General features: G+C 37.1%; 1 non-coding gene across 1 annotated transcript; it reads left to right on the top strand.

Annotated features, from left to right (window-relative positions):
* The first annotated feature begins 4874 nt into the window (after positions 1-4874).
* TRNAG-GCC (transfer RNA glycine (anticodon GCC)) lies at positions 4875-4945 on the top strand. Its single transcript has one exon. It is a non-coding gene; the product is annotated as a tRNA-Gly (tRNA).
* Positions 4946-8565: the final 3620 nt, after the last annotated feature.

Genomic DNA, 8565 nt, shown 5'->3' with positions numbered 1-8565 from the left:
TCAGAAGCGATGCGTAAGTCGACGGGGTACCGCCACACGTCCTCTCCTCCGCCAAAAAATTCAAAATTGTCCCACCTGCTCGCAAAGTGTTGTTGACATTCTGCCTTATCTGCCTATAGTCCAGATCTTGCGCCCTGCGACTTTTGACTCTTCCCCAAACTTTTGTATCACTACGCTAACTTAAGGGTCAGCGCTACAGTTGTGACGCGGAGGTTCGACAACGGAGGAAGAAGCGGCAGTTCGGCAATGGTGTTGCCAGCAGCTACCACAATTCTTCGCCAACGGGATGAAAAACCTTGTTTCGCGTTGGCGCAAATGTGTTGCCCGTAATGGGGACTATGTTGAAAAATAATGCCACCATTTGTAGCTGACATTCCAAGCTTTCCACTGATACCTGTATCGGTGCTATCTGTCAAACACAAATAAAGGTATCACCTTGGAGGCATTACTTTCTGAATCACCCTCGTACTATCTGTCCAGCAAATATTGAATACGGTTTGAAAGGGTCCGTGGTTCGATTCAGTGACGATATTAACGGGGTGCAAGTGGGTGGGTGTTCCCTTGGAGGTTAACCCTATCCCATAGTTACGTATTTATTTTAATGATGATCAAGTAATACCCGTATTAAACTGTTCTTTTTGGTGTACAAAAATATCTCCCTCACCCTAGAGACCTGCACGGGCCGACTCTGTTATTTCTTTAGGCCGGGCCGGGCTTGGGCTGACCGACACTGATTTCTCTTCAGGTCGGGCCGGGCTGGGGCCGATCAATTGCAATGCTTTAATAATTATTGACTTTCGTTAAACGATAATTGGAATAAAGCCAAACGTTGAAGTGTGTCCGTGAAAAATGTTACAAAGAATGCAATAGTTATTTAGAGTTTGTGTTGCTTAGCGGTTCCACTTTCACTATAGAGGATTGCAGGCATTATGCGGTAAATTAAGCTCTGACCTTGACCTTCACTGAACTCAAAATATAAAAAGAAGGGGTGGGAATGTTTTGCCTGTCGCTAAACAATATTGCCATCTTCACTTTATGCTAAAAATCAATTATTTAAGGGGGCCGCCCCCGCCAAGTGAACTTTGTGGTGGACAAACACCGTGTGCGTGGCTTTTCTCGGGTTCTCCCGTTTCCTCCCTCTTTCTTCATTCCACCATTTCATTCCTTACTCTTCACCGTCTCCTGTAGCCTAACCGGCGTAACCGTGGGACGTAAAACTCAAAGATTTCATTTATTTTCAATTAAGTTAGATTTTTGTTACAGGGAATGGAGTTTTTGTTCTCTCGGTGACAGACAAAGTTCTAGGAGGCAATGGTACAATTCGGGAGGCAAACGTCAGGTTGTGAACCAGAGTTTAGAAAATGTTTCTGAGGGTTAGGTCAAATTTAGTACTAAATTTTGAAAAAGATTCGGGCTCAAACTATTTTTTTAAAAAAAATTATCGGGCCGGGGTCGGGCCAAAAACTTTTAAAATTTATGGGGCCGGGCCGGGCTCGGGCCGAAAATCTCCAAAACTTTTCGGGCCCGGGCTGGGCCGGGCCTAGGTACGTTCGGGCTGGATTGGGCTCGGGCCGAAAAATTCGGCCCGTGCAGGTCTCTACCTCACCCCCAAAGAACTTAAAGGTGGAGTCGTCACTGGTTCGGTCACAGTAGATGTGAATTTATCGTGCACAACGTCGAGGTTTTCCTCCGACGTATTTATTTCACCAGTTGTTTTCATTATCAATGGTCTCTAACTATGGGATGTTAAAAAAAATAGGATGCAAGTTATTTAGAAAGTGATCAGTTCCTTTTTTGCATGGGATGGTAGATTTTTTTAGAAGAGTAAAAAAGCCTCTGTGCGATACATAAAAAAAAACAAACCATATTATCATATTGCATAACAGGATATATTTAGAGATACTCATCACAGCATAAATAAAATAACCTGATTATATTATACAGGAGATTAAAGTAGAAAATTTGTGGCTTGCATGATTCATTAAGAACCATATTTTAAATAAATTGATACTATTAGCCCAGTTGACATTATTTTCTTTATTTCTTTCTCCCCCCTTTCCGAACGATTGTGCAAGTAACTTTGTAAGCGCATAAGGCCCTGTTCCACGCACATTACATACACAAGACTGAAGGTCAAATCGATTCCGCCTGCCGTCGTAAAACGACAAAAAATTCTCTGTTTCTCATCTTGTGCTGTAGCTGTTGTGTGCAGAACTTCCGGAAACTAAACAAGCGACAGACAATAGCGTAATCGAGTTGCTGTCCGCAGGATTTAATAGCTTCGTCCCCGAGGCCGAGATTCCATGAGCACAGAACTCTTCATACAAATCCAAATTATTTCTTTCTTTCCCACTTCTCTTTCTCGTCTTTTTTTTAAGGTTTATTTATTTACGAAGCTTTAGTTCTCAAGAAGACAAATGTGAAGGAATTAGAAAGAACCACATCGTAATATCAAAAGTGGTTTGATCAAATATTTTGAGAAAGTCAAATTACTGGTAATAGTAATCTTCTTCAGTAACATAAGGTTGTGTTACCATAAAGTCAGTCTAGACCTAATACATACCAATAAATAAGTTGAAAAACAGAAAGAAAATAAAGATTATTTGTCTGTAAATATTAGGCATTCGTTACAGAGAGTTATATAAATTTAAATTACTCATAGCCCAAGCAGTAATTGTACGAGTATGCACTATACACTTAAATATATTAAGTGTAAATGCAAATATAGGCTGATATCGATGTAGACTGAATGACGTGTTGCAGGGGCGTAAATAAGGGCCCCGCAGACCCCGCAGACCCCGCATTGCGGGGGGGGGGGCTCGAGCCATCAAGGGGGCTGGGGGCTCCAAAGCGTGAAGTGGGATGTAGAGAAGGGGCCCTACTCCACGCTGTCTGCAGGGGGCCCCCAAGCCTTTAGTTACGCCACTGACGTGTTGGTACTGTAAAGAAACAAAGAACTACATGAAATCTTTCAGTTTAACGCCATGATTATGCCTTTTAGGCTCAGAGAGACTGATAATTAAGGCAAGCGAACCAAGAATCGGTAGAATGATAATGTGAGAGTAAACGATAGTACGCTGAGATAACCCACGGACATGATGTTGTCCAACACAAATTTACTTGCTCGGGGATAGAACCAGGGACTCCACGCACCAGAGGTGAGCACTCTACTACTGAGGCACCATGGCCACCAGTATATATATATATATATATATATATATATATATATATATATATATATATATATATATATTACTAATAAAACTCCAACTGACCAAAGCAGTATATATATTTTAAGATTATATATATATTATATAGATTAGATTTTCGGCTATGTAACATAGCCTTCCTCAGACACATTATGAAAGAAATATCCAATTTTGGCAGCTTATATACAATATCTTATAATGTTGCATAGCATAGTTGAAAAGACTTCTCTAAACTACAAGCAAGAAGTAATGAAAAGAGAGATAAACCTGAAGACTGTCCAAAGAAATATGGTTGCGTATGCCACTTAGTGTGACCTAATTCAAATATGTGCGATATGTCATGCGCTTCACAAATCAAACATATTTATATTGATATGAGAACGAATCTATATATTAAAATGCAGTTTGTCTTCAATCCTTTCGACAATGAGATCTCGAAAATCACAAGTGCTAGAAACGTACCGTTTTCGCTGTTCGATTAAAAATTTTGTGTAGATTGTCCAGTTTTAATTAAATATTGAAAAAAAAATGCGGCTGTTATTTCTTTATTACATTTTCAGGGGTACACTGGAAATGTTGAAATTTTAAAAGTAAAGCATCATATCGTATGAGTTATACATTCCAGCACAACATAGTTGTATACAGGGGTTGTATATCTCTCAGGCGTTTGTTTTATTGCCAAATGACAATGAAAAACGAAGGATAGCCATTTCTCCAGGCTAACAGTAAGATGAATCTTTATTGTTTAGAGTGTTTTGCCCAAAGAACACCATATATCACTGACATTATAATTAATTATGTATGTAATGTATTTGCTCATTACATACTGCATGCAAGAAGAAAGAAAACACTGATCATACATGAATTAGAAACTCCAATCGGAAGTAGGCTCAATCTTGCAAACGGCGCGAGTTATTGAAAAAATCTCCAGGGACATTTACAGATATTGTAAGGAATGACAGGGCGATTCATGCTCATATGTGTATGATGTGCTGTTTAGAGAGCGCAGGTTCAGCTAGTAATAGATAAAAATAATAAGGAAATGCAATAAAATTACTAATAGTGTAGATTCAATGAAACAGCATGCTTGGTGACGTTCTTAAACTTGAAGATATCATAGCATTTTTTTTTTCAAGTCTTCCGATTTCATATCTTTTATCAACTTCGTAAACGTTCAAGTGCACCTCGTCAAGCTATAGTTGTATAAATAAGTTGTTTCATGTTAGTTCACGCAAGAGCACCATTTAAACATTAAATAACATGTTATCTGAAATCAGGAGTCTCCCTCCTTAGATTTTAACTTGTCAATGTTCAGTTGTTGCAACAAGTTAAGAAACACTGTTGATTATGTTTTGTTTATACATTTATGATATTTAGTTGTAGTAACAAGCAAGAAACAACTTTGATTTGGGCTTATCTTAAAATTTAAAATAAGCTTACATGACTCTGCCAATTAACAACTAGTTTCCTTGAATCTATCTTGATACAAGATTATAGACTTGGCTAGACAGTCTTATGTCTTTATCGTGACAAGCACACATCACGCTTTTCATAAATATTTTCTGCTATCAGGGAACTAACATCTTTACAGAATTTAATTCTTGCCTTACAAGTTGAAATTATCTTAGTCCAGTAACTTGTGGAAAGTAAGCTGTTTTTTTCAACGCATCGGTGGTTCAGTGGTAGAATGCTCGCCTGCCACGCGGGCGGCCCGGGTTCGATTCCCGGCCGATGCAGTTGCTCTTTTCGCCCTGCATTTGAGTTAACAAGTTCATTTTATAATTTTTAAAATCATTTTAATGTTTTAAATTTAGAATTGAGTTGATTTTAAGTTTAATGGCTCTTTGAGCAGCGAGGCTATATGAGACGGAACCTACTGATTAACATGGAATCCAAACCACAAGAACTCCTGTCGATAATCGAACCCAGGTTTTCCTGATTTAAATTGAGAATGCCGAGAACGAAATTGCTGTTTAACTTCTGAGAGCGTTAGGAGAGCAGATTGCAGAGACAACGTTAGACGGTGGCAAATTGCGCGATCCTTTCCGATTAGTGTTGTAAAAAAAACGGTTTTTTTTTCTGTGAAGTTTTTTTTCAATAAAAAACATCGTTCTTTTTCATGTTTTTTTTTCAAATGTCTGTTTTTTTTCTGGGAGCTATTATTTATTGATGTAAATTGAAGATTATTGAAATAATCAATAGAACTTGAGTCGAAGCCTTCGTAACTTACAAATCGTTTGTTTCCTTGTACATATACGAGCAAAATCGTGTGATTATTCCTTTCGGACCCAGATCATTTTTGGCGTTTTCATACTTTGTCAGTTAGTGACGTATTCCTCAAAAACCATTTACCCTATTGATATGGTTAAGACCTTGTTTTTTAGAAAAGGAATGTGGCTATTTTTTGGTGTACGTTACATTGCAGTGTTGCGAGCGGGTGGGAAATTACTGAGGGAAATGTAGGGGTGAAAATTTACAAAAAATCCCTAACCGAAATTCAAGATTTTTTGTATCTAGCACCACTGTTGTCATATGGGTCTAACTCACCTAAAAAGATTCTTTGGTGCGTTGACAAGGTACAGTGAAAACCTGAAGTCGCTGGCTTCCATTCAAAGAGAGAAAGAAAAAAATCTGTTTCCATACACATGAAATTTTGACACTTTTTACGCCTCAAAAGCAAAAATCAACAGATATGCCGACGCTACAGCTTCTCTAATTATCCTATTTGAAACCTTTTATGGTGTGTTCTGTAGGCTAAAGAGAAGGCTTTCAGGTAGTGGTACATTTGTTCCAACGTAGCGAGCAAGAGGGAAATAATAGAGGGGAAAGGGAAATTTGCCGAATTTTTCACTTAAAATCGGGAATTAATTGTTTTGGCTGAAAACATTGCCATAAAACATACGTAAACTATCTGATTGTAAACCTTGGTACTCTAAGAATGTATCCTACAAGTATCATTGCGATATCTAACAAAGTAAACATGAAATTTAAAAAAAAAATCTCATTCTAATTCAGAAATGCACAATTTTCTTACCATTTACAGAACATGGTTTATTATAAGCCACAACTGTACTTCCCCTAATTATTCTACCGAAACTTTTTATGGTGCGCTGTGTCAGCTAAGAACGAGGCTTTCAGACAGTGGTACGTTTGTTCGAATGTAGCCAACAAGAGGGAAATAATAGAGACAAAAAGGGAATTTTTCCAAATTTCCTCCTAAAATCGGAAATTAAAATTTTCTGTAGCTGGCAACAGTGCTAGCAGACACACACAAACTATCTTAAAAGAAGCTTTGGTATCCCTATTATATACCCTACAAGTATTGTGACGATATCCAATAAAGTAAGCAGATCATTAAAAAATATTTCAGTCTACGTAAAAAAATCAATTATCTTTCCACTTAGAGAACAAGGTCTACTGTAAACCTCAACTGTACTTCCCCTAACTATCCTATTGAAACTTTCTATAGTGTGTTGTGAAGGGCAAAGACAAGACTTTCAGATACTGGTACTTTTGTTCCTATGTAGTCAACAAGAGGGATATAGTAGACAAAACAGTAATTTTCCCCTAACATCTTGAATTAAAATTTTCCGTAGCTGGCAACACTGCTACCAGACAGACGAAAACTATCTTAAAATAATCACTGGTACATTACTAATATATCCTACAAGTATCATGGCGATATTTAAGAAACAATGCTTTTAATTACCAAAAATATATTTCGATAAACAGAAAAGTAGGGAAAACCAAAAGTTAGAACCTAAATCCGAATTTTTCGTGCGTCCCCTAATTACTCCACTGTAACGATATGTACCCGAGTTTGTTCAGTAAGAACAAATGTTTGACTGGCGTAAGTTGACTTGCATTGGGACGTATAGGTAGGTTTATAACAAAAATTTCGAATTTTTTGCCCAAATTTAAGGAGATTTTAATTTCCGTAGTTGGCAACACTGCGCGCAAGCCCATCCAATTGATGTCAACAATTAGATATCCATCCGACGTATCTACCTGACAAGTCTTAAGGATTTCTCTATACAACGAATGAAGCTACAGGGGAAAAGTAATAAAGAAAATTCGAAAATTCTTGAATTTTTGACGAGTGAAATTTGAGAAGGAAATTCGACACACAGAAGAAGAAGAAACTAAAATGATAAACTATGGACCAACCATATTTGGCAAAACAATATATACCGATATCTTAATTAGTGACCACACAGGAGCGGATTAAAAAAGTGACACACGCGTATGTGCCACTTTGGCCATGTGTGTCCGAAAGGGTTACGAGTGTACATTTAATTACATTTTTTTGACTACTAACTTGTGTTGTTGTAGTAATTATAGTCTTGACTAATAATAATATCGTTGTTGTAAACAATCATAATCTCTCCTTTTTACATCTTAGTTCCAATACTGATGCTGAGAAATTCAGGGTGTTTCAAAATGAATATCGGGGAATTAAGTCTTCGCAGTACTTATTACATTTTACGCACAATTATAAATACATCAAATAAAAGAACACCTCAAACAGTTTTTGCTTCAAGTGTTCGATGTGAGCTTTATTCGTCACATGGCACACATTGAGTCAATAGGTGAGAAAGGCCCATAAACTTTCCGCCATATGGCACAAAACATTCAATTCATACAGACGGCTGCACTGTAACTACAGATTCAGTCTTTGCAAGGTTAAAACACACAAAGCTGTCTGGTCTCTAGTCTCCATCTTTGCTACTTGCTCTTTCTAATGGCAGACAGAGGAAACAATGCATGGCATGCGTGTGTACAAAACTGTTTGAGTTGCTCTTTTATTTGATAATACTTATAATTGTAAGTTAATTGTAATAGATACTATAAAGTTTCAAATTCCTAATATTCATTTTGAAACACCCTGCATTACTTCAAATTATGTTATCCTATATTCATGTCTTGTATGTACACTCATGTCCAAAATTATTGTTCCATGTCTATAAATATGTTCTAGGAATATAATTTGATAACGAATCCGCCTGGTATTTCTTATAATGTTAGTATGTGTATAATCGGAAAAGACATGTATGTGGAAAATTTCATGTCAAAACAGCAGTAAATAAGAACAATAAAACGAAAATGAAACTTTCTTGTCCATTTAGCAACATTTTCTTTTAGTCTTTCTCATTTTCGTATTTATAATTCTTTTCCTTTGAAATTTATCATAAATATACATTTTCAGATTATACACACAGCATCAGTATTAAAAGTACCCTGCAAAATCATTATCAAATTATATTCTTACAAGAAGACAGTTATAGATATGCGACAATCATTTTGGACATGATTGTACATATCATCGGGCCTGCCCTAGGCAATTTGTCGCCCGCGC

Source organism: Thermobia domestica, chromosome 14 (assembly GCF_964235325.1).
Source record: "Thermobia domestica chromosome 14, izTheDome1.hap1.1, whole genome shotgun sequence".
Taxonomy (NCBI): domain Eukaryota; kingdom Metazoa; phylum Arthropoda; class Insecta; order Zygentoma; family Lepismatidae; genus Thermobia; species Thermobia domestica.
This window is presented reverse-complemented; position numbering and strand designations above follow the sequence as displayed.